This window comes from Lycium ferocissimum, chromosome 6, assembly GCF_029784015.1.
Source record: "Lycium ferocissimum isolate CSIRO_LF1 chromosome 6, AGI_CSIRO_Lferr_CH_V1, whole genome shotgun sequence".
NCBI classification, from domain to species: domain Eukaryota; kingdom Viridiplantae; phylum Streptophyta; class Magnoliopsida; order Solanales; family Solanaceae; genus Lycium; species Lycium ferocissimum.
In genome coordinates, this window is record NC_081347.1 from 60,007,966 (window position 1) to 60,013,060 (window position 5,095).

General features: G+C 34.1%; 1 long non-coding RNA gene across 4 annotated transcripts; it reads left to right on the forward strand.

Annotated features, from left to right (window-relative positions):
- The first annotated feature begins 621 nt into the window (after positions 1-621).
- Positions 622-5,095, forward strand: LOC132059917 (uncharacterized). 4 transcript variants are annotated; one of them, XR_009415774.1, is made up of 6 exons: positions 622-861; positions 993-1,161; positions 3,297-3,548; positions 3,996-4,128; positions 4,373-4,646; positions 4,878-5,095. It is a non-coding gene; the product is annotated as an uncharacterized LOC132059917 (long non-coding RNA). The 4 variants fall into 4 exon arrangements; XR_009415777.1 differs by having other exon boundaries at positions 3,996-4,095; XR_009415776.1 differs by having other exon boundaries at positions 3,297-3,414.

A 5,095-nucleotide genomic window follows, 5' to 3' on the forward strand; every position in this document is an offset into this window, starting at 1 on the left:
TCGTATATTCTCTTTCTTGCTTTTATGAATTCCAATCTAATAAATATTAATTATTCTCTGAAAAATCATAGGTTAAGACTACTTTTGACAAAATATATTGCACTCTTTTTTTTTTTTTTTTTGCTTTTGTTTCAAAGAGGAGTTATTGAGCAGCCAAAAGATATTTTGGAATCAAATCATTGATTTTTTTTTTTTAATCAAATTCTCTTAGTCTAAACTTTCAAGTGTTATTTTTATCAAATATTTTTTGTTTCTAGTTTTACTTCATAGTATAGATTATCTTCTTAATAATTTATTAGAATTTAAATATGTCAACTTGAAAATATGAATCCGACTATATAGTTTAAGGCCTTTCATCGAATGTTAGCTTTAGGCCATAAATACTGTTGAGCGGCCCCTGGGTTGGTCCAGTAGCTGAATTATACTATTCAACAGTGGCTTATTCTTTTCTAATCTACACAAACTCACGTGGTGTTTCTTATTGATTAAATAAACAACCAATCAATTATTTCTTGATAGAAAAAAAGATATCGTTTGTTAGTTGAATGAGATGGTTAAGGACTATTATGGGATGTAATTTCTATGTAGTAGTTCCGTAAACAAGATCGACAATCATTACTATTACAGAAGCATGGGTTTACCCTTAGGATCAACATGGTTGCTTTTAAATCATTTCTACTATACTAAAGGGTACTTTTGTCATTTCAAGGAGCTGATGAATATAAGTACTATCTAATAATTCCACGTGGCGTTAATTTCTTCTCTCACCGAATAGTTTTAGCCCAGACATAGAGGTTCTTCTGTTAGCTTCTCTCTTTGTTATTCAATTTGTTCTTCTAGTACTTTCGTTCAAATTTACAGGTTAGCTCCTCCTCCATTTTTTTTGCCAAATCTCCCCCCCCCCACCCCCACCCCTTTAATATGTGTGGGTGATGATCTTTCATCTCAATTTTAGATATTATGCATCTGAATTTTAGAATTTATATTTTCAGTCTAATTTGAACTTATGGGGCGGAAGACAACGAATTGATGTTCAAGCAGACCTACCTAAACTGAGTGGAAATATGACCCTTCTTTTCGTCTAATTGTGAAGATGGACATGAAGTTTGGAAGTGTACACCTTTTGGGAAGTCGGAATAGATTCAATGTTCTCTTGAAAAGGTAATCCATTTGTTTGATAGTCTCTATTTAACCAATCTTATACCTGTACTTACCTTTCATCACTCTACATTTAATGTGGGAATATGTAGTGATCCTAGTTGTAGAAATATGGACTTCACTTGAACTCAGCCAACATGAGTGTACTAAAATTACTAAGAAATTTTTTCCCAAAAAAAAAAAAAAATTACTGAGAAATTTAGTTATTTGTTAAATGATATTCAGATTTACAATTTGTCCAAATTCTGAACATTTCTAAACTAAAGAGGGTATACGAAAAGGTGGTTTGGTGTGTGTGTGTGTGTGTGTTTGTGTTTTGGAGAACTCTATTTAGGTTTATTATCTGCGGTATCAAGTTCTTACAACTATAGCACCAAGATGTAGGACATTGTGTATGCCGAAACACAAGTAATGTGGTTAAGCAGAGACCGATCAAATGTAATTTTTGTAAATTTTTGCGCAAATTTATGCTCCACGTCGAAAGTACCGGGTTCATATTAACCCGATACCAAAACTCTGCATCTGTCTCTCTGAGGCCTGACTTTTAATCATGTTAAGGCTTGGAATTAAGGTCTAGCATTACTCAACTTTAACAGTGTTCTAGCTCTTTATGCTTTCAGTCTAGAGTGAATACATCATCCGCAAAAAATAATACCATTAACATAAAGTATTTGTGGTAAACTTTATTATTGATAAACTTTTTGCTAAAAGGAATTGGAGAACGTAATAGTGATATAAGTTGAAGTTCAAACTTAATTGGCACTAAAATCCGTATCCACTAATCTGATACATTTACTCTATTATTTTTTAAAGAAACCTTATCATTGTTTGTGTTTCCAACAACCTCATGTAAATACATACTAATAGCGTCCAGAGGTTTTCAAATCCCAAAAGTTGAACTTAGATATTTTATGGGGTTGACCATTTGGATAATACTCCACCACCCCACCTGCTATCCAAAATACATCATTGTTACTTCTTGGAGAATAGAGCTTAAAACAACAACAACAACATACCCAGTGAAATCCCACAATGTGGGGTCTGGGGAGGGTAAAGTGTACGCGGACCTTACCCCCACCCAGAGCTCAGTAGACAAATATCTAATGCATAACAGTTGAATTGAGAAGAACATTTTTTTTTACTTATTATAGAAGAGCCAGTGAATCGACATGGCTGTTTTGGGGTATTAAAGTTCTAATTAAGGGCAATTGTGACTTTTAAGAACAATTTATATTACGTGCCCTTGAACCTGCAATTGGGTTCGCCACGTTTCTCCATCACCGCTCGCTGATGTGGGTGTTCATCTCTCTTCTTCCCAGAAAACACACCAAGAAAAATTGATTTCTCCATAAGTTTTCAGAATCTCATTGAGTTCTTTATCTTCTTATTTTAGGATAGTTTTCAGAAAATTTGCAATTTCGGATCGGCTTTTTCCTCTAATCTTCTTCAGTTTCTCCTCAAGTTTTCCAGTTTCATGGCTCTGTGGTTATTATTTTTCTCTTTCGTCATTAATTTGTTCCTTCTGTGATATTTTCTACCGAAGGGAAAAGGGTTTCTTTTCTTCGCATCAAGTGGTATTTCAGGATTTGCGATTTAATTCATGAAAGAGGAATAGCTTCAAATTGATTGTGATGAATCCCGAATACCCAGAAATTAATATACGATAAAAAGAGCTTAGCTTAAAGGGTTTAAAGTAATAAACTTACCTTGAGTAAGAAGCCTATTCATGGCTTCATTAGGGTACTATATAATCTTTTTTGGTTTGAGTTTTTTTTGGTTTAAGCGAGAACTTCATAATTCAAATTTGAGAAAAAAGAGTAGCAACAACCATCTGTTGTTCTGGTTCAATTTACAGAAAAAAGTAACTTTTTTCTTTAGCTATATGTGTGGATGTTCAATTTATTTGCCGACCCCCATTCCATCTCCTACTTTAGCTTCTAAGATAATTCCAACATCTTCCATTACCATTCTTAAAACCAAATAGCTGGTCCTTTCTTCAATATAAAAAAGACGAGTGATGCAAACAATCACTTTAAGTTTCATAATATTTGGAATCATCCTGTTAGAATTAGACAATGAACCCGGATGAATTAACTCTTCAAACGTGTATGTATCCTTAAGCTGAACCTGAATTGTAGGTCACCTTAGATTGAAAACTGGGATGAAAAGAAAGAACCAATTTTAAAGGAAACGAAGAATCTTGGATAGACAAAGAGGATTCATGCCAAGTTGTTCTGGCCTGCCCTCACATATGAGGTCTTACAAAGACTAATGATCCAAGAAGATTGGAACTTTTCTTCTCTGCCTTTTGGAGACAGATTCCATGAAAGTTCTACAAATTTTTAACTCCATGTATTTGCAGCTAAATTGAGTATTTGATATCATACATGGTTTATAATCTTTTCCCTGTTTTGGGCTTTATATGCCACATGATTTTCGCTGACTTAAATTTTCTATTTACTATGTACGCTCTGAAAATATCTCTTAGCCTAGCAAGAGAGAAAACTGCTAATTGCTAAAAAGTAACTTCTGAGTTTCTAATTATTTAACCTAGAAACTTGGAAGTATAAAGCTTATGAATAATTATAATTATCCTTTTAATATAAGAATAAATAAGGAAGTCGGATAGATTCTAGGCTAAAGTCTAGGCTAAATAGGGTAAGTTATGACCTTGGAAGTTAACATCTCCTTAGAAAATCCTTTCTTATTCTTATGTGGATTGGAAAAATAAGACTATCCTTCTATAATGTTGTTATCCTGAGGTAATAATGAATTGGATTATTATACTATCTGTAAATTTTCATATATTAGGCTAAAAGGATTCGCTTTTGTATTAGGGTATCTCAGCCACTGTCAAGCAAGATGCGTGCACATCATTTCATGTCTTTGAGCTCTGCTCACGATGACGATCCCTTGAAAGCTCTATCTACCACAGATGTACTTACCGGTTAAGAACATGGTTAAATCCAGGTTCATTTTATCTTTTACTTGCACGAATGTAGTTGTATAAATCTAATTATTTGTCATGTGCAAATAAAAATGCAAGCTTTTCATGATTTTCATTAAGCCATTTGCCTCAAGTGCTGTACCAAAATTTTTAGTTCTGGTCATGGAAGGAAGGTTAACCAAAAAGTGCCTTCTTCAGATCACTACAATCTGAATAAAAAACTGATTGTAATAATTATTAACAATCTCCTACTTTTATTGTCTGTAGGTTTCTTTTTAAATGAGTTGCAATGAGTCTCTTCCATATGGGAAGAGAATATTATATCACTGCGGGTGACATGAAACTTGCTCTACCTTGACACCTTATTATCCACGACATAATGTGCATGCAATGCATCTACACAGAATGTTAAGATGTTCCATTTTAACATGAGCAACTCCTCTTATAAATTATGGTGGTATTAGCCAGAAATCTACAGCTGCTACAATGAAACAAAATCTTCTTTGCGAGATCCCTGTTACATCTTCTCATTCAGGTCTTGGTAAGTTCCACCAATTCATGCATTTCAGATTAGATATATTGCATTGGAAATTAGTCTTAGGTAGTGATAATGACCACATCAATACGCAGTTGGTACCAGTGATAACTGTAATGCAGTTGCTCATATCACTGTTAATTCAAAAATATAAAAATGCTGGATAATTTAGCTAAGAAGGACCCACGATTAAAGGAGAAAGTGAACTTACTCTAAGATGATGTACATTTTGTGTAGGTTTAATTCCGAAACTGTTGCAGCTCCTGTTCAACTGACCATCTTTTAATGCGAGACAATCATTGTTTATGATGATGTTTCACAGAACTCAGTCTGAGGATCTACCTGTTTATTGCTTGTGGCCTGGGAGGCTTGGTTCGGCTGAGCCTGTGGGTATGGTATTTTGTCCGAAATGCAACAGACGCTACCGCTAAACTGGATTGGTAGCAGAGAAATTT